The sequence below is a fragment of the Aulostomus chinensis genome, chromosome 4 (assembly GCF_037954235.1).
Source record: "Aulostomus chinensis isolate RoL2024-O1b breed Wild chromosome 4, RoL_Achi_v1.0, whole genome shotgun sequence".
Classification (NCBI taxonomy): domain Eukaryota; kingdom Metazoa; phylum Chordata; class Actinopteri; order Syngnathiformes; family Aulostomidae; genus Aulostomus; species Aulostomus chinensis.
This window is the reverse complement of record NC_141323.1, coordinates 30,708,827-30,730,919: the sequence shown is the minus strand read 5'-3', so window position 1 is coordinate 30,730,919 and position 22,093 is coordinate 30,708,827. Positions and strand designations below refer to the sequence as shown.

General features: G+C 43.0%; 1 non-coding gene across 1 annotated transcript; it reads left to right on the top strand.

Annotated features, from left to right (window-relative positions):
- Nucleotides 1–13,674: 13,674 nt before the first annotated feature.
- trnas-aga (transfer RNA serine (anticodon AGA)) lies at nucleotides 13,675–13,756 on the top strand. The gene has a single exon. It is a non-coding gene; the product is annotated as a tRNA-Ser (tRNA).
- Nucleotides 13,757–22,093: the final 8,337 nt, after the last annotated feature.

Sequence of the window (22,093 nt, the reverse complement as noted above, 5' to 3'; positions counted from 1 at the left end):
TTAGAATTAACAGCAAAGTACTGTATTTTTATAAACAGGGTGATACTGTTGAAATCTTGTCGTACACTGCAAGCAATTGCTGTAAATGTACAAGTCCCACCGCTTTCATAAAATTCATCACTGGATTCAGGACGACCCCTGCTACTCGGCTGCGGTGGGCGGGAGGAGGCTCAGGCCCAAACAATGCTGACTGCAGCTTTAATTTAATCCTAGGTTTATGTAATACTCTGAGAAATCAGTGGTATTTATTTCATGATTTTCATAGGAATAAGTTAAGAATAAAATGCCAGTTCATGGTTAAGCTAAAATTTACATAAATTAGTATTATGAAGAAGATATTAAAATGTAAATAAAATTTGTTTAAAATTAGTAACTTTCAAAAAAACATCATTTCATGGGGTGTGAATGTCTTTCAAAAATGTTAAAGTAATTCTATTACGTTAGGTTACGTGCGTGAGTTCATGACCTTTAGTGTTTACACTTCCGGGAGAAACGAGCGCGAGGAAGGAGCATCGTGTAATGGCATAAAGTTATCGGAGTTTGGAGACTGTGTCGTCGGAGAGGAGTTTTTATCGGTAACGGACTGAACTGTAATTGACCGACGTGATCGGAGTGCGTGAGTCGGATTCTCCGCCACAGATTGTGTTTTGAGCACCAGGCAAGTCCAGTTACAGAAGCTAGCGGGAGCTAGGCTAACGCTGTCCACGCTGAAGGGAGACGCCGCTGCACGGACGGGACAGGAGCTTCGGATAGTCGCCTCGGGAGAGAGTCGTTAACGGAGGACGCGTCACTGCTGCCGACGGAGCCGGAGGATGTGCCGCTGCTGCCGAGTCACGGAGGTCTGTTGCTGCGGGCTGCTGCGAGCGGGACGGTTGCTGCCACAACCGAGGGATTCATCGGCTGCGGTCCGGTATTGTTGACTTCACCGACACACGGGGGGATCTGGTAAAGGTTTCCATCATGAGCTCCAACTAAAGCGCGCCAACGAAAGTAAACAAGAGTGCACTCGAAATAAAATTAGACAGTTGAAAGAGAGACAAACAATATACCCCGGGGCTCTTTATTTTCTATAGTCTTGTTTATTCAAGGTTTGAATGTGTTTTTCTGCAAGCCTTTAATACATTTTCTAAACTGAAGTCTTGTGTTGTTTCATTGAATTTGTGTGTTGTTACTGAAGCTTTACAGCAGAGTTTAAAGGTCAAGTGTACTCCCCATAGCCTCCATTTGAATATTTAAGAGTGAGAATCATACATTGCCCTAGATTGATATTAATTATTCCAGATGGGACTTTTACCATACAAGATATTTGAAATGAGTTAAAGTGTTCCCTGTAAGCCTAAGGTGGGTTTTAATATTGGAGCCGGTGGTAAAAGGGTTACATTTAGAAATCTAAACCCCTGCTACCATGAGCACACATGGAAATAAAGACTCAACTGACCGCTCGGTCTACTTCAGCTCGCACACTGAACAATACTGTTGTTTACTTGCTAGCTGATAAGTGAGCAGCTGATGTTTGCAATAACATTGAAATAAACTAAAAATAGAGTCAATAGCTCAAATCCTATCACCACCAAAGGAGCCACGTCTTTAACACTTCAATCTCATAGCGACTCCTCAGGATTTCTTCTTCTCTCCATTGCATTTTGTAGGAGGCTCCTGCCGGTCCACACTGCCTTCCCCCTAACAGATTCAGCTACTGAGTCTAAAGTTCGTTAGTAAGCTCAATGCATAAAAGTGACTTAATATTTGTTGAAAACTAAATAGGCGTGAAGCTGTAACCTCACATGAACACTTGAAGTCTAGATTTCAGCTGCATGTGAAGAAATCAGCATAAAATCCTTGTGTTGGTGTTTAAACCTGGACTACCAGAACCAGGCTAAGAGGTGTTTGTCTGTTAGCTGTGAAGCAAACTGAAACATGAAGGCTTTGAGGGTTTGTTCTCAACACAAAGAAAGATTCAATGCTCAAACTGCCAACTCTGTAAAAAAAAAAAACCTTTTTACAAATCTCAGTTTATTTCTTCATGAAGATCTTAATGAGGCAATCAGCACCAGAGCACTAAAGTTAAAATTAGTAACACCGTCACTAACGATGGATTTATTTGACCCGATGTAGTTTTCCTGATCAAATATAGTTTTCATCAAAATATATAATTTTTTTTATAATTAATTATTTCCTAATATGCAACGTCACATAAATGAAAAAATGGAGGACCCTATAAAATGACCTGACGTCAGTGTTCAAGGGTGAAGTCATTTTTGGAATGAAGAAGAGTTCATCCAGCTTTTTTTGCCTCGTGTCTCTGAACCAGTTCATTTGTTGTGTCCACGCTGTTCCGTGTTTAACATGTTTTATGTAACATGAATAACATATTAATATACAAATATATACATGACATAAATTATATATAGACACAGATAAACATCAATAACCAGTGAGAGAAGTCATATGGTTCTCCGACCTCTCTAAGCTGCATCGCAGTGCTGGAGGAGTGCTGACATCATCATTTATGGTTCCTTGCTGGATGAAGGCCTAAACTATGGAGTGAAATCTACTGCCTTGAACTCACTCTTCATTTCTGCTCAGGCTTTTCCTGCCAGCAAGGCAGTGGCAAGAAAAGCAGTCAGCTGATGTCCACAGCTCCACATGAGAAGGACACATTTCTTTTGAAGAAAAAACATTTCAAGGAGTTTTTCCTGCCAATACAGGACAACACCCACTCACAAACCAGTGCTGGACAAGTTCCTTCAAAGCTGTAATGCCTTATTTCTTACTTGTTACTGTCATTTTAAAATAATTGGTTCCATTACGATTGTGTCTGCCAGCGCTTGGTGACTGTACAGGAGGTCTGTGGACCGCAGGGCCACAACAAGCCCATTTCCTCAACTCTCCATTTAGTACAGAGGTCCCCAAGTATGGACCAGTGAGGATAAATGTGATCGTGGAGAAGTCCTTTTGTTCTTCAACTGGTCCAACTTGATGGTGAGTCTCCCTTTATCAAGGATTACTGAATGCTTGTGTTATTTATGGCATTGTTAACACTTTATAAACCCTTCATTCAGAGCTGTAAAGAACCTTTAACCTCATATCCCAGACATCAAAGTGGGCCACTAACTGGTGAGATGAAGCTATGCTATGCTGCTACATTCTGAAGAGGTAAAGTCGCAGGTTCTGAGAGTGATGGGTAACCTGGATTTGTTCATCTCCTACTTTAATATCAGCGTCCCAACTTGGAGCTCTGACCACCTCCAGCTTTTTGTTCCTGTTTCTGCTTCAGTCAACAGGGAACTCAAACCTGCAATAGAATCATCAACAACAATGGAATAGAAAACAGAGGAAGACAAAATATCATAAACTTACAAAGCTGAGAAATGTTCATGAAGAATAAATGCACACATTATGATTGAGGCCAGAAAGTAAAACTCCACACCAAATGTATTTTGACATGTAGGGATAATGAACTTGAATGTGTTGAAATAGCAGATGAATGAATCCACTATCACACAACAAGATGATGACCCACTACCACAAGATGGCGTCACAGATCCTGATGCTCTGAGCAGGAAACACCAAGCAAAACATGACTAAAAAGCTCCTGTTGTTCCCTCCATGAAAAACTGTGGCACTGATGAGAAGAAGGATCCCAGCGTCCTCTGAGGATCCATCGCCGCACCATTCGGTAGAAGGATGATCGGGTCGGCACCAGGAGAAACCCTTGTGTCTCCGATGCAGGGAAGATGGAGCACTGAAGAGGACACATTGTGGCGTCCTAAAGAGGACATTTGGTGGAGCCTGAGACAGCAAACATCATGCCGCCCTTCATCAGAAGAACCACAGCACCAGAAGAAAGAATCCTGGCAGTGACGACAGGGAGGATCAGGGTGTCCTCCTCACCACCACCTTTGAACCTTCAAATGAACTTTCAAAAGCTTCAGAGTGGTGAATGATTTTTTTTTAACCTTTTTTTTTGTTTTTCCTTTAATTCTCATTTGTGCGATTGTCTGATTCATTAGAAATAAACACTGTCTGCTGGGTTTAAGTTGACTGTGATTCTCTTTTTGCGTGCAAATTGAAAGTTATGCCAATAAAAACCACAAGTATTGGAAGACCAAAGGAAGAACCCCCAAGGTCAGGACCCTGAGATCAAAGTGATCGCTCTGATCTCAGAGGTTTGGGATATTTCACATCCCATGGCCCTTCAAATAAGAGCCCTGTGTCACAGTCTAAAAGTTTTAAACCGTATTTGTTTGTGAAAATTAAAACCAGACGACCACTGTGGTCCTTTTTACACGGTAAGTAAAGCCCAGATGCCATGGTGGACCTGTTAGCACCCTGGACTTTGAATCCAGTGACCTGAGTCCAAGTCTCAGTTCCAGCAGGTTTCCTGCAGCCTTCAGAAGAGCTGCTATGTTTCTCTGTAGTTAACTAAGTGATGCTCTCAGCAGGTTGAGGGCACCACCAACAAGGGAGGTTATGAACCTCTGACTTGTAGGAAGAAGGTAGGAGATCTCCAACAGGATCCTTCTTTCCTCTGTCCTCCTTGGATCTCATGGATCATCACAGTCAAGTGGAGACCCAAGCCCCTGGATGGATGTGGCACTCAGGAATTGCTGAGTTTTCCAGTGGATTTTGTTCCATCCATGGTTCAGGAGCAGGATTCCTCCTGGTTAACCTTGTATCTATCGACCCCAACTGTGTGGGTTTGGAGAATTTTTCATGTCATGTCAAGAAATCAGGCTGGTGGGTTTTTCAATGAGAGAAATTCTGGTAACTTAATTATGTGGCATGTTTGTTGAAGCAGTAATTAACTGATAAATTAAGGAAGGCGTGGCCAGTCTTTGCTCACAGGTCATACGATGTAGTTAGAAGGTCCTGAATTAATCTGGAGTTCCATGATTTCCTTGTGGTTCATGTTCCTTTTGGCAATGTAGTCTGGAACAAGAGCAAGATGAACCTCCAAATATCAACAGTTTGGATTGCAGGTGATGTCAAGTTGTATTTTGAGGAAACTCCTCCTTGTGTTTGGTTCCATGGTGAAATGGTGAGCACTCTGGACTCTGAATCAGTGATCAGAGTTCAAGTCTCAGGGGGACCTTCCTGTCTGGAATGTGTCCCATGGAACAAACTGATAGAGAGATATTATGTGGTTCTAATGTTCTGGTTCATTTCTTGTCCTTTAGAAAAATGAAATTAATTTCTTATTGCCATGAACACAGACTGTGTGTTTAATGTTAACAATAAATGCAACAACTCAGGAGCCAGTCGCTCCAGTGGAAAAAATTCTACTTTGTCAATGAATTAATTCATTTCATATTGCAGTCTGCCACACAGTCTGAGGAGGCAAACGAGTTTCCCTGTGACGTTCCAACATCGGCCTGGTTTCCTCCAACATAGAGCAGCCACCAAAATCTAACTTCAAATGTTGGATCAAAGTCTACAGAAGAAATGCATTTTCTTTCAATTCACATTTTGTCCATTAACTTCATAATCACTCTTCTCAGTCACCATCTCATCACATGACTAAAGTTTGGGTTCTGTTTTGGTGGTAAAATATCCTTCCATGCCCCTCACTAGTTTGCACACAGAAAAGCATATTTTACTGGTTTCAAATCTCTTAGTGTGTTCTCTCTCTTAAACCAGCTGTGGCAGCTTTCATTGTGTGATTGATTTTAAAATATAAAGATGGAACAGAACCATTGGAATAAGATGTCAGGACACTTGAAGGAATGTAAATCTCCTGTTGAAATGTTGCAGTGTGCAGCTGAGGCTCTCTGGCAGTGGCACAAGGAGCCACAATGGCAGAACCTGGACCCTCCTGGAGGAGAACCACAGGTGAGGGCCTTCTTGGCTCCAGATTGATGGAAATCAAGTGTCTGAGGCTGTTAGCAGCCTTGAAGTTGATCTGGTTGGGCACTGGTATTTTTTCTTGCTGCAGCTCAGGAGTGATTCAGGAGAAGAGTTTCAGAACAGCTGAGGTTTGCCTTTTTTGCCTTTTTTTGTAGTGATTTGGTTCGATACAAATAAAACTGACTTGACTTGATTTGGTGCCTCATGAAGAGAAAATCTGGCCACAAATGTTGGACAAGAGTGTTTGTGGAAGGGTGATTTTTTTTTTTTTTTTGCAGTGTTGTAAGTCACTGTAACTGCAGCTAAAAGATTGAACTTTCTCCAAATGTCCTCAAGATGGTTTCCAAATGACATCAGTTGTCACAAGAGAAAGTCTGCATGCAAACACACTCAGGTGTGCCCAGCTATTCTTATTAGAACATTCCATCGACTTCATTCTATGTGCAGCCTAACCTTAATCTTAATCTTAACCAAATGTATCTTAATCTTTATTTGAAACTAAACTCAATCCAGACCTTGACTCTGAAATTCAAGCAAGAACTCACAAACTGCATTGTGTTGCATCCATGAGGAAGAGGACTCCTGATCAGTGTTGATGATGGAAATGGTCTCCAGCACGATAAATCAAGAAATACACACACGCGTAAACACACACAGTGACCCTGCATGTCGTTTCTGTCCAATTTAGATTTTCATTCATTACCCAGAACCTCTCAAAAGCCCTGAAGAAAAAATTGAATATTTGGAGTTTGAAAGCCATAAATAACATCCATATCATATCGTCCATGTCATCTGATCTCATCTTTGTTTGTTGTTTTGAAAGAGGGACAAATTGGTACTTGGTCAAAAAAGAACTCTGGGAAAATGATCCTGCTTTCAGGGAGGTCTTTGGTGAGTTTGCTAAAATTGCAGAGAACCATGACGGAACCAAGCACAAGGCTGCCGCCCTCTGCATCACACGCTGCGCTTTGTAGTGTTTGAACTGAATGTGAAGGGTCTGACATCATCACACCAGTACGACAAAAAGTGACCGTGAACCAAAAGAAAACCTTCACTGATGAGTCCATGGATCTTATTGATCTGTGCCATTTTCTGATCTTCTTTTTCCGTCTTTGATTTCTTTCTTTGATCTCTAAATTCTGTGCTTTGGTGTCCTTGGTCAGTCTTTGAATTTCTGTTAAAAAAAAAGAACTCACAGCATATTTCTGCAGACCATAGATAGGGATTTTACCAACTGCACCATAGCAACCCTCGTTGCTGCTGTGCCATTGAAAAGTAAGACAGCCTGGCAGCCAAGAAAAAACAGAAAAATGTCAACTTAAGATGTATTGAAGACGAGGAGGAAATGTAACCAACCTACAAAGATGGAGGGGAATTGAGACCCACATGTTTGCCATCCTTGATGAACTGTCCACTGGTGCAGGGGATGAGGTCATGGCAATGATCTGGGAGCCAGTCCTGGATGTTAAATGCCCTGATGATGGACAGTGTAGTGGCAAAATGTCTGGTCCACTGACTGAACTCTGCCACAAATGAGGAACAACAGTCAGCAAGGAATAGATACGAAGAGGAGAAATGGAGAGAACAGAAAAAATGAGAGATCATGGAGGAAAGAGGCTGATATTTGCAAGTGTCCTGACTACAACACAGAAATCTAGAGAAACCATGACCTGGATTACTGAGGATCTCCACTGGCAGTTCATTTCTGTTGATCATAGGGCCATGCTGGGGGAAGCATGAATTCCCCCTGGGACAGACATTGTGGAGCAATGGTCACCTTTCCTGCTGAAATTGTCAATTCTTGTGCTTCGTTCTCTCCACAAAACCATTCCCTTAACGGAGCTCAAACCCCAGTTACAGCTGTGGGAGCCCAACATATGACACACTGGACCATCAGGAACAGCTTTGTGCTTTCAAACAACAGAGATGATACACAATGACTCACGGAACACAGGAATCTCTGGCCTCAGCTGACATGTTGAATTTCAGCAACACTTCATGATGCTGAGCAAACCAATGAGAAGATGAAGGAGGCCGTCAACTCCTTCAAGCTCAACATCTACGCTGCTTTACCCAGGAGGTCAGGAGGTCAAAGCAGAACCTGCACCCTCCTCCTCTGATGTTTACTCCACACAGAAATGAGGGGTCAGTTCAGAAAAGTCAGCTGGACTCTGGGCAAATCTTTTCATTCAGTCAATTGTCTCCACCAACTTAAATATGGGTCTAGACCTGCACAGGTTCCAATTTGTGTCTTGGTCCCAAGGGTTTGTTGAACCAGAGAAGCTTCAACTGGTGACGCTCAGCCAACCATGCATGAAGGTCAAGCTGCATTATCTGCTGTGCTCATTAGCAGGGGAATTAGCTCAAATGGTAGAGTGCCAGCTTAGCATGTGAGAGGTAGAGGGATCCATGGCCTCATTCTCCAGAATACTTCAGCTTGTTCTGTTGATCAGAGGAGCTGCTGGGTGATGAATGCTGATGTTTGTCCACTGCTGTGATAAAGTGTCACCCTGTTACTGATATGTGAATGAACACCTGCTCAGTTCAAAGCTGCAAGGAAACCAGGGACTTTGAACCACACAGTGAAAGAGTTTGTCACCAGCCTTTAAAATTCCCACCATCTCCTGAATGTGGAGCAACTTGTCCTGCCAAAACTGTCACCTCTACCATTCTTAATAACACCTGTCCTGACAGCCAATCAAGCTCGAGCTGCAGCTGTGAAAGCGCCGAATGCCAGCCACCATACACAATGACTCAGGCAACACAGGGATCTGTTGACTCAGCTTGAGGAGCAGAGGGTCCACCAAGACAAGCATACACCTTCATTCTTGATTCTTTATTTCAAGGGTAGCCCCTTGAGATGCACCATCTCATTTTGGAGGGGGTCCTGACAAATAATGACCAACAATACAACAATAATAAAAGTAGATTCTAAACAAAATACCAAACATTTCAAGACAAGGACACACACATCATACACCCAGGTACAGGCCAACAATGTTCCCCAAAGCCAAACCCCATCACTCACCATCCAGTATTATAAAAAGTATGATCAGAGATCCCACTGCAGAATAAGAGTGGGCCTGTGTACCCATACTCATACATTTCAACACCCATCTAAATAAATACTGCACCATTACAGTACACAATGCATATTCATACCCAAATATCCACATATGTACAGTATAGAGAACAAACAAGAACAAGTACAGAGTGAATCCTGGAGAGAAAAGGTGAGGTGCATCAGAAACAAGAGCAAGATGTTTGAAAATGCTTGATGATTTGAAGATGAGAAAGGAAGTGAGAGACCGAAGTGAGGAGGAAAGGTTGTTCCAATCTGATGGAGCTTTAAATACAACCGGACAAAGCAGAAGGCCGTCCCCACTGATCCTGGATCTGCTCGACATTCCTGTCTGTTAAAAGGAAGGTTTTCATCACCGCTGTTGCAGGATGTGCTTGTTGATGGAGAATTGTTGGGTGTAGATTTATTGAAGGAGTTTGGTGCTGGACCTGCTCTACCTGTAAAGAGTCATGAGAGAACTTTTGTTGTGATTTGGTTCCATACAAATAAAAATGACTTGACTTGACTTGATTTGGTGCCTCATGAGGAGAAAATCTGGGCACAAAAGTTGGACAAGAGTGTTTGTGGAGGGGTGATTTTTTATTTTTTTGCAGTGTTGTAAGTCACTGTAACTGCAGCTGAATGATTGAATTTTCTCCAAATATCCTCAAGATGGTTTCCAAATGATAAAACTGACTTGAGGAAAATATGAATGTGCGATGACCAGTTTCTTTGCTGATTCTAGGAAGATATAGAAACAAATGATCTCTACACTCTAGGTTGCATTGTGAGCTGAAAGGAATTGAAAGTTGCTTCAAGTATGAAGGGAAATTCAAGCAGACACATTTGAAAATAAATACTGACCAGTGGAGTTGTCTTTGTGTCACGATCCCTGTTTTGTTCACCAAAAATGTCTGCGTTTGGGTCTCCCTCACCATCCACAACCCTCAATCCTGACACTTTGGGACTCCTACATTAAATAATGATGGGTTCAATCCAAACACCTGAGCACAAATCTACAAAGACTATTATATCAGACATTGAGAGGACAAAGATTGATGTCTGAATGTGTTAGGACCGGCTCAGAGGTGCAGCAAAACCTAGTAGCAGCAAATCAACATTTATTGAAGTAAATAATCAACCATATGAGGTGTGGAAGGGCTGCACGGTGGTGCAGTGGTCAGCACTGTGGCCTCACAGCAAGAAGGTTCCGGGTTTGAGTCCCGGCTCGGGCACGGGATCTTTCTGTGTGGAGTTTGCATGTTCTTCCCGTGCCTGTGTGGGTTCTCTGTGGTACTCCGGCTTCCTCCCACCGTCCAAAGACATGCAATTTGGGGACTAGGCTACTTGGGTTCTCTAAATTGACCATAGGTTTGAATGTGAGTGTGAATGGTTGTTTGTCTCTGTATGTTGGCCCTGCGATGGACTGATGACCTGTCCAGGGTGAACCCCGCCTCTCGCCCGTAGCCACTGGGATAGGCTCCAGCCCCCCGCGACCCTTACTCGAAAGGAATAAGCGGAAGGTGTGGAAGTCAGTGTCAGCAGTGGAGGTGAGTGTGTGGATGTGATGTCAGTGTGTACCGCATGTTGTTGGTGGAAAACAAGGAAAAACAAAAGGACAACAACAGCACGCCGGCTGAGCACAAAAGGGAGACAAATGTGTGGGAAGGCGGAGTTAAACAGGCCTAACTGGGAACACTGGCCTGGTCCTCCCTGTCAGCCTAATGACCAGGCTGCTCCAGACCTGCAAAGACACAAACACACCCACCAACAGGACCCTGCACACAGAACACTGCATAGGACCCCAGGCCTGGGGCCGTCACCAGTGTTCCCATAGAAACCACCAGCGGAGTCCAATATGAGGAACATGAACTGTGTTATAATACTTTTCCAGACGTCTCATGGAAAAAGTCAACAGAACAACAAACGTAATTTTAGCCCACCAGATATTTGCTTGGACACTGAGTTCATGTGAAATTTAAATGACAGCTGAGAATCACGCCAGAGGCCTGGATATTCAAAGTCTTCAACTTTTGCTTTTGTTGTTCCATCAAGAAAGCCAATGAGCAGTTAGTTGACAACCAAGAATCAGGTCAAACGGAAAACAACATACGATATGAGGTTTTTCTTGTTTCTTGATGGGCAGCCAAAAATATTTTCAGCATTGGATCATTAAAGTCTGTTTCATTTCTGATGTCGTGTTCAAAAATAATTGCTCACCTAAGAGGATTCTAAAAAGTCAGACTTTCTCAGTGATATTCTCTTCTCAGGCTTTCAAATCTTTTACATTTCCATTTTCCACAAGTGAGTAGAAAGTTGTTACTCTCTTTGAATCCAGGATTTAAATCTAGGGTTCATTTCATGAGGCTTGAACCCTGGATTAAAAGCACATCATTAAATGACTTGTAGTGATATTCTCCTGTTAACATTCCAAATTATTCATTGAGATTTGGACTTTACGGAAACATTTTTCCAGATTTTGGTGGGCCAGTAGAGCAGGAACTGGGGCTCATTCATGTCGTGGTTTAAATTTGAGCCTGGGTTTCTTCCCCTGCAAGATAAATCTGGAAAGCATTTTGTTCAATTCAGAAACGGTTTTGAAGGCAATTTCTCCAGTTGGTCCTGGAACTAGAAAGAGATCTTGTGGTAGGACATTTATTTTTACTCTATCAACCCTGTGACTCAGACTCAGAAAGGAAATGGAGTTCCATCTTCTTCTATCATCTTCAAGGAGTTCTGGCCCCAATCCAGGTGGAGGTTTTCCTCCATGTGTTCTGGAGGTGAGTGATTAAAGGTCAGAACCTGTGTTTTAGAATGGAGAATTTATATCCAGCAGAGCTTCCCAGTGTTTCAAAGAGTTTTATTAATGCAGGTCCTGTGTTAGGGGGCTCACTTCAATATGTTAAAACATCATCAGCGTCCAGCGCCACCTTGTGTTCTTCTCCATTTATGTGGACACCTTTAATATTTGTGGTCTCTCTCAACCACTGTACGAGGGGTTCGATATAAAGAGCTGGAAGCAGCAGGAATTGGGGGGTCATGTCTCATGGTCTCTCTTATTTTGATATCCCATTTGTGTCCTGTTCTTCCTGTTTTAGTTTGATGTCGAACCTTCCTCTCATTTTCAGGTTACTTCACTTGCCCTTGTCTTCTGTTTGCCTGAGTCTCTCGGTGCATCCGAATAGACATCAGGACTCTGACAGGGAACGACCTCAGCAGAGACTCCTCTATTTAGAGGAAAGGAGAGCTTAGAGAACCCTTTTTTGACATCATTCAACATCCTCAGGGACGATCGTTTACAAAGTTCGATTTAATATAGGACACATAAAATCACACCACATGAAGCAGGCTAATGAATAATAAATCAAATATAAAAATGCTTTATTTTAAGATATAAAATATCTTGTGAATATCTGGAGCTTAATTCCAGCAGCAGACCTCCTCAGGTGATGGAATTTATATTTGACATGTTTACCATTAAATGAGACACATTTGCAGTCCATTGAAATCTACTTGTGTTCATGGTGAGTTGATTTCAAAACATGAGCTGACAGAATCTACGTTTAGGGAGGAACCACCATATCCAGGGGTCTGGACCTTTTTGTAGTCAGAGCCATCAAAGTAGCAGACTAAGCTAGCAGAAATTAGCATTGAGAAGAAACTGATACCTGGAGCCTACTTTTGGGTCTGGTCAAGTGATAACAAAGTAATATGACATCATTGTCAGACTGACGCCTGCTCAACACTGACCAAACACTGCCTTGTTGCATTGTGGGAAATTTCAGCTTGATTTGTGTCCATCAGTACACGCAAGAAATTTGTCTCATGCTGCCTTGACCTGGAGCCGAACCGGGGTTGCTGCGGCCACAACGCAGAGTATTAACCACTATGGGATCACGGCCTCCTCAACACCAGATTGAGCTTCCATGTCTTTGAGATCAAAGAAAGAATTCTAAAATCAAACACAAAACTCTTAGATCAAAGGTTGAAGTTCCTCAAGGTTCAATTTTAGCTCAGACACTCTTCAAGGTGGAACCAGCAGAGGAGCTCAGTAGAGACAACTGGACAGCAGCAGGACAGAACAGAGGCTCTGCACAATGGCAGGAGACAGGAAACAGGTTTGGACCATCTGGGCTTCTGTCCACTTTGATGGTTTTTAAAACATTGAAGGAAAATGTAAAAATCAACATTGTGTTTAAATCATGATTTCTAGTTGAGTGTGTTTGCTCATCTGTTCCAGAAGCTTCTTCTAGAGTTGACCCTGAATGAGTGGAGGGACCTTTTTGATCATCAGGACTGGTTTTTGATGCCCTGATGGTGCATCGGGGTCATCATGGTCCTCCACCATCTGCAGGGGTTCCAGGACTGTTGTGGTGTTTGTGGGAACTGCAGGGAGAAGCTGAGAACTGGAGAGGAAGTCCTGGACTCCAGCAGACCTCTCAACACCTGCAGCATTTTTTCAGCTCCACCAAACCCAACATTCACTGCCTCCTCATCATCTGGGCATCAAAAGCAGCTCAGACCTGCTGCAGCTCAGCAGACCTCAGCCATTTTTAGGATGTCTCAATGATTCTCCTTCACAGGATTTTCATTCAGAAACAATAGAATTGTCAAATATCACAACAGTTTTCAGCTTGCTGGTAAACAACACACACACACACACACACAAATAGTTTGTGTTTGTGAGAAGATTAAAAAAATCGACTGTGCTTCGATGAAGATGAAATGTTGAATATCAATCCTCTACTCATGGTCATGGGCGTGTAGTTGTTGTGGCCGAGTGGTTAAGGCGATGGACTAGAAATCCATTGGGGTCTCCCCGCGCAGGTTCGAGTCCTGCCAACAACGTTAAACTGCTGTTCCAGAGGAGATAACATCTGCTCCTACTGTAGGTCCATGTGTCAAAGGTTTTCTTTCAAGGGCTGTAGCAGCTGATGATGAAGGAGAGAGAGAGGATTGGTAGCATGTTGTCTTGTCTCAACCATTCTGGTGTTGACCAAAATCTTTGTTGATACTCCAGTGGTGGTGAAGGTGATGGAAATGTTCCAAGTGGGACGGTTCCATGTTCAACCAGTTTCATCTGGAACTGAGGTGGAGCTTAGGGTTAAGTAGGAATTGGTTTGGTTTAGTCCCTTGGTTTGGAATCCATCTTAGTCAGGACATTTTGAGAAAATTCTATCATGTCGTTGTAGTTATTTTGATTTACAACACTGGAAAAAAAATCACCTCCCCTCTAAAAACCCTCCTCTTCAACTTTGTACCCAAGTTGTCTCCTCATCAGGCACCACAGGATCCAGTAGGTTCAGTTAAAACAAGTCATTAGAGATTTAAAAAATGTCCATCAAACACAAAATAAGGCTTCAAATAGGTTTCCAATTTTATTTCATGTTGACACATTTTGTCCATTTGACATCAGGACTGCTCCCAGATCGTCTCCATGACCTCATCCCAGCACCAGAGTACCGCCCAAGTTCATCAAGGACAGCAAACATGAGCAGGTCTAGGTTCACCTCCATCTTTGGAGGTTGTTGAATTTCCTCCTGAGGACCGTCAGGCTGTTTCCTTACTTTGCTGTGACACAACAGCAGACAGCAACAAGGACTGCTGCAGTGCACTTGGTAATTGGATGCACTGAAGTCATCCATTCATGTCAGTGATGTCACTTGGCAGGACTGTCATTGCCGTCACATTCTAGAAAAGAATCCAGACTCCACATGTGGCTCCCATGATAACTGATGGACCTCTGGTTGGAGGCTGGACGATGATGTTTGGTCTGGGGGGTTAAGATGGTGGGGGCTGTTTCAGTTCTAGTGCTGAAGGCTTTCACCATGACAGTCAGACTCTCATCTGTCCTTCATGTTCCCTCAAATGTGCAGTGTGGACCTCACACTCTGAAATTTCGCCTGAAAACTCTTCATGAAAAGCAGGCGACTCAGAGTCTCTGTGGCTCAATTGGTCAGCGCGCTCGGATGTTAACCGAGAGGCTGGTGGTTCGAGCCCACCCAGGGACGATGAACAGGTTCTACTGGTGCTTAGGACTCTGTTGATCAGCTGCTGAGTTGCTACTTGATGTCAACATTGGTCTGTTTCATCCTGAGTAGTTTGATCATAGCACAGTTTTTGCATCAATGATCTGAATGTGGACAGACAGATTGACCCTCCACAGCAGACGCATGTGACGGATCTCTTGATGAGACACTTTGTGGTAAAGCCAGATTCTGCCAGTCCCACTGACATATTTCAATCACACATGTTCAGAGATTTTTTTTTTTCATTTATTATTTTCTGATCACCTTGTGGATTTTTCATCATTCTCCTCATTACCATACTTTAGGTTGCAGTATGTACACCTTAGTTAGTCTTGGGTTTCATAAATCACACAGCATACAAATAATAGCAGGTTGAAATATATTTATTTAAAAGAATTTAACATGGTTACACACACACACACACACACACACACACACACACACACTCAGCCTGTCTTTGTTATAAAATGGTCTGTCACGTTCTCTCACATTGCACAACAACAAAACAAACAAAGACGGCCATGTCCAGTGTGGTCCAAGAAAACTAGACCTGAGCTGCCTGCTGAAATCTTGCAGGTGAAGGACAGAGCTCCACCTCTTTGACAGACACCACCACTGTTGGCTCATGTTTTCAGTTTTTGACACACACGAATCTGAACACACACACATACACATGCATGTTCTTGCACACAGAGCCTTTTCCTCTTTTTTTGTTTTTTACTGGTTTTGGAACCAGTAGTTGGTTTCTGTTGGTTTGATTTGCTTGACTGGTTGTTGTTTGTTTGACCTTGCAAATCCATATTTTGGGTTCTGGCTTGTTCTGCTTTTCATTTTGTGTTTGTATCATGTGAAAGTGGCATAATTAAGACAAAAGACACTGTTAGAACAGGGAGATCCAGAAAACCCACCAACAAGAGGTGTGTCTGGTACAGATGTGGAATTATTGGCTCACACAATGTTGAGGCATCTGGGAAGAAGACAAACAAAAAAGGCTTGTGTGATTCAGACATTCATCAAAAATGGTCCTGTAGAACTGTTCAATGTGTCATGACTTCAGAAGTTCAAATCCTCTCTAAGTTCTAGTGAGAGTGGAAGAGATTATAAAATGAGAGAAGCAGGGCCCTCCCTCAGAGCTGAAACAGCTCAGTTGGGAGAGCGTTAGACTGAAGATCTAAAGGTCCCTGGTCTGATCCCAGGTTTCAGCAGAGGAACAGCATTGACTTTACTTTCCAGTGGAGGAACTGCAGACATGAAGGAAACTACCATCTTGTCCTGTGCATTCTTATGACATTCAAGACATTTTTGGAGCCTCTTGTTGGATTTTGCCACAGAGAATCAGAGCCAATCAAAAGCATGGTGGACTTTAACATGGAGGATTGAACAAGTCAAGAAAGCAGCAGTTTGACCTTCACAGGTGTTTCTTTTCCTGTCTAAATGCTGTAGAAAGAGCCTGAGTAGCTCAGACGGTAGAGCATCAGACTTTTAATCTGAGGGTCCAGGGTTCAGGTCCCTGTTCAGGTGCTGTGGATGTTCCAGTGGTTGACAACATGGTACTGGATTAAGTTTAGTGTTGAACAAACTGTCATCATCAAAAGTAGAAGTGTTCTTGTCTTGCCACTGTGAGACTGTCACTAGAAAAGTGACCAAAAATAATTTCATGTGCCATGCAATTAACAAAAGACCACAAATAACACTGGTCAAGTTAATTTTATTTATTTTGCACCAAATCACAACAAAACTTATCTCATGACACCTTACAGTTAGAGCAGGTCCAGTACCAAACTCCTTCAATGAATCTACACCCAACAATTCTCCATCAGCAAGCACATTCTGCAACAGCGGCGACAAAAACCTTCCTTTTAACAGGCAGGAACATCGAGCAGATCCAGGCTCAATGGGGACGGCCTTCTGCTTTGACCGGTTGGGGGGAAAGAGAGCAGGAGAGCGGGGCTAATTCTTGCTTTTGGAGCTTCCTTCAACAACTACCAAGCCTCCTGGGTACTGTAGGAAACATGGTCAGGTTCTTCTTACTTTTCAGTAACGTCCTGCTCACATTGGTCTGTCTTCATTTTGACTCCTCCCACTGCCACAATGACAAGCCTTTGTACACTTGGTGACTGGGGCCCTGGTTGCTGCAGGCCTCAACACCAGCCTGTGGTTGTGAGCAGGGCAGAACAGAACTGACAGTATCTCACATGCAGGACCTGGGTCAGATCCTGGTGCCAGCTGGGGCACCGCTTTAACCTGGACCCCCTAGAAGATCTTCTCCAGGAAGATCCTGGTTCCTGGTTCCATCAAGGCCTGTGAGGATGGTGAAGAGTGATCCACCACCAGGCAGCACAGTCAGCAGCAGCCATTTTGTTCCACTAGACCCAAATATGATAGTGAAAGACTGGTGAGTTCTTGCTAACTAACACTTCCTGTTTTTATTGCTATTCTTCCATGAATGTGCTCTTGTTGGCTTGTCCCCAACCACAGTTTCAAAGCCATGATGACATCTTTCATCAACAATCAGACTTATTTTTTCTCCATTTGGACAAATAAGGTTTCAACTGACACGGCTGGCCAACGTCCTGGAGTTAATTCAGCCTGTAGAACCAGGTGCTGGATCCTTCTTTTACTAGGCAGGAACAGGCAGCAGATCCAAGATCAGTAGGTGAAGATGTCTGCTTTGACTGGTAGGAGGAAAGAGAGCAGGAGAGCTGGTCAGAGACAAAGACAGATAATGAAGAAGGAGTGCTGTATTCTGCTAGCACATGCTAGTCACAGTCAGAGATAATGAGTCTCAGCAGGTAAAGATTCATCACTGATTTCAGAAGATAATTGGATGTTCACTGGAAGACTATGAATGTTTGTGGGTCAGAGGTGAAAAGAGTACAAGTGCACCTGTTGTGTGTGATGGGGCACCAACATGCAAGAAGTTTTGTACATTTTGAGCGAAAAAGCGTGAATCTTCAAGTAAAGAATTAAAATTATTTAAGTAACAATGAGGTCTCTGTAATAAAACAAAAGGGACAACTGACTACCTCACCATTTCCACCCCTCTTTAACAGATTCACATTTCAAAACAATCAGGTTAATTTTGTTCCCTTCTTTTAGCAGAGGATGGTTTTGATCCATCAACCTCTGGGTTCTGAGCCCAGCACGCTTCCTCTGTAAATCCATATTTTGGGTTCTGGCTTGTTCTGCTTTTCATTTTGTGTTTGTATTAAAGTTCTATTGCTGAAAAAAGTTTTTTTTGCCTTTTTAAACACACACACACACACACACACACACACACTTCCAGTGACTAATCCATATTTTCATCACTTAAACCACCACTGGAGTATTGAAAGAGATTCCACATGTTGGTCAACCAGAGAAGCTTCACCTGGTGACGCTCATTCAACCATGCATGAAGGTCAAGCTGCATTATCTGCTGTGCTCATTAGCAGGGGAATTAGCTGAAATGGTCAGTATCAGTAACAGGGTGACACTTTATCACAGCAGTGGACAAACATCAGCATTCATCACACAGCAGCTCCTCTGATCAACAGAACAAGCTGAAGTATTCTGGAGAATGAGGCCATGGTTCCCTCTACCTCTCACATGCTAAGCTAGCACTCTACCATTGGAGCTAATTCCCCTGCTAATGAGCACTGCAAATAATGCAGCTTGACCTTCAGATTTGAGGGAAGAAAACCTTGAAACATTCATTCATCTTCTTCCACTTATTCCTGTTCAGAGTCTCGGGGGGCTGGAGCCTATCCCAGTGTCTACGGGCAAAAGGCAGCGTTCACCCTGTACCAGTCACCAGTCCATCACAGGGACAACATACAGGGACAAACAACCATTCACACTCACATTCATACCTACAGTCAATTTAGAGAATCCAATCAGCCTTGTCCCCAAATTGAATGTCTTTAGACTGTGGGAGGAAGCCAGAGTACCAGAGAGATCCCACGCAGGCACAGGGAGAACTTGCAGACACTACACAAGAAGATACTGCGCCCGAGCCGGTACTCAAACCCAGAACTTTCTTGCTGTGAGGCCACAGTGCTAACCACTGCACCACCCTGCAGCCCCCTTGAAACATGATGATGTTATTATTTATGTCTTTAATGCACCCAAACCTTTATTTTTCTGGGGTTTTGAGTGGTTCTGGGTCATGAATCAAAATTTGAATTGGACAAAAATTTCATGCAGGGTCACTGGGGCCACACGTTACATGTTCTCAACAGATTGAAACTGTAGAGTGTGTGACATGTGGTGTGTTTGTCAAGTTCATCAAGGAAAGTAAACATGAGAAGGTCTAGATTCACCTCCATCTTTGGAGGTTGTTGAATTTCCTCCTGAGGACCGTCAGGCTGTTTCCTTACTTTGCTGTGACACAACAGCAGACAGCAACAAGGACTGCTGTAGTGCACTTGGTAAAATCACCATCTGTAGACTGGACCAATATGCTGATGTGATCCTTTGATTAGTTTCGGCGGATCAGTCAGAGATCAAAGACTGAAGCAGGAGATCAATGCTCAGAATTCAGAGATCAAAGACTCCTGGAGCGTTGCCCTCTCTTGTCTTTGGGCCTGGATGTTAATGAATGTTTTACACATTTCTTTTGAAGAAAAAACTTGCATGACATTTCAAGGAATTTTTCCTGCCAATACAGGACAACACCCACTCACAAACCAGTGCTGGACAAGTTCCTTCAAAGCTGTAATGCCTTATTTCTTACTTGTTACTGTCATTGTAAAATAATTGGTTCCATTACGATTGTGTCTGCCAGCGCTTGGTGACTGTACAGGAGGTCTGTGGACCGCAGGGCCACAACAAGCCCATTTCCTCAACTCTCCATTTAGTACAGAGGTCCCCAAGTATGGACCAGTGAGGATAAATGTGATAGTGTAGAAGTCCTTTTGTTCTTCAACTTGTCCAACTTGATGGTGAGTCTCCTTTTATCAAGGATTACTGAATGCTTGTGTTATTCATGGCATTGTTAACACTTTATAAACCCTTCATTCAGAGCTGTAAAGAACCTTTAACCTCATATCCCAGACATCAAAGTGGGCCACTAACTGGTGAGATGAAGCTATGCTATGCTGCTACATTCTGAAGAGGTAAAGTAGCAGGTTCTGAGAGTGATGGCTAACCTGGATGTGTTCATCTCCTACTTTAATATCAGCGTCCCAACTTGGAGCTCTGACCACCTCCAGCTTTTTGTTCCTGTTTCTGCTTCAGTCAACAGGGAACTCAAACCTGCAATAGAATCATCAACAACAATGGAATAGAAAACAGAGGAAGACAAAATATCATAAACTTACAAAGCTGAGAAATGTTCATGAAGAATAAATGCACACATTATGATTGAGGCCAGAAAGTAAAACTCCACACCAAATGTATTTTGACATGTAGGGATAATGAACTTGAATGTGTTGAAAAAGCAGATGAATGAATCCACTATCACACAACAAGATGATGACCCACTATCACAAGATGGCGTCACAGATCCTGATGCTCTGAGCAGGAAACACCAAGCAAAACATGACTAAAAAGCTCCTGCTGTTCCCTCCATGAAAAACTGTGGCACTGATGAGAAGAAGGATCCAAGCGTCCTCTGAGGATCCATCACCTCACCATTCGGTAGAAGGATGATAGGGTCGGCACCAGGAGAAACCCTTGTGTCTCTGATGCAGGGAAGATGGAGCACTGAAGAGGCCACATTGTGGCGTCCTGAAGAGGACATTTGGTGGAGCCTGAGACAGCAAACATCACGTCGCCCTTCATCAGAAGAACCACAGCACTTCAGTCATGTGACTGAAGTCATCCATTCATGTCAGTGATGTCACTTGGCAGGACTGTCATTGCCGTCACATTCTAGAAAAGACTCCAGACTCCACATGTGGCTCCCATGATAACAGATGGACCTCTGGTTGGAGGCTGGACGATGATGTTTGGACTGGAAGGAAAACTGCTTTTCCAAATTCCATTGTGTTCAAATTTAAAGTCCCACAATAAAAAGTAGCTGAATCTGACAGGTGAAGGTTTGGAACTACAAGATGGTTGATGTTTTCTTGACTTGATGCTCTGACTGTCAGGGTAGATGACAGCTTCTTTCTGCTGCTGCATCTGAGTGGCTATGATTGGAGGTTTTACCTCCCAAGGTTGTCTGGTTCCAGGGGAAATTTGAAAATTCCAGTCCCCAACCTTGGCTGTTCTGAAACTCTTCTCCTGAATCACTCCTGAGCTGCAGCAAGAAAAAATACCAGTGCCCAACCAGATCAACTTAATGGCTGCTAACAGCCTCAGACACTTGATTTCCATCAATCTGGAGCCAAGAAGGCCCTCACCTGTGGTTCTCCTCCAGGAGGGTCCAGGTTCTGCCATTGTGGCTCCTTGTGCCACTGCCAGAGAGCCTCAGCTGCACACTGCAACATTTCGACAGGAGATTTACATTCCTTCAAATGTCCTGACATCTTATTACAATGGTTCTGTTCCATCTTTATATTTTAAAATCAATCACACAATGAAAGCTGCCACAGCTGGTTTAAGAGAGAGAACACACTAAGAGATTTGAAACCAGTAAAATATGCTTTTCTGTGTGCAAACTAGTGAGGGGCATGGAAGGATATTTTACCACCAATACAGAACCCAAACATTAGTCATGTGATGAGATGGCGACTATGAAGAGTGATTATGAAGTTAATGGACAAAATGTGAATTGAAAGAAAATACATTAAAAAATACTAAATAAACAAATAAATAAAAGAAGGAGCACAAATGACTTTTTTTCTGCACAAATTTACTGGTATTAGACTGCATTTTTGGTTCATGAGTAGATGAAAGAGTATCACATATATATTATATACATGTGATACATGCACTTGGCTTTGGACAAAAGCTTAAAGAAATTGTAGAATTATTTAAACGTACCAAGTGAACTGTTTCAGGTTTCTTGAAGACGTTTCAGCTCTCATCCAAGAGGCGTCTGCAGTATTCTTCGCTGATTTTCACTCTGTGGGGGCGGGATCTTCTACAGAGGTGATTGACACATGTGAGCTCTGGGTGTCAGAGTTGTTTTGGTCAGGATGTGAAAGGGAAGTTGACTCAACTGGTATCTGTGTCAGTTAAAAGCCTCACAGTAATTCCATAATCTAGGAGTAGAAACCAGAGTCGCTCA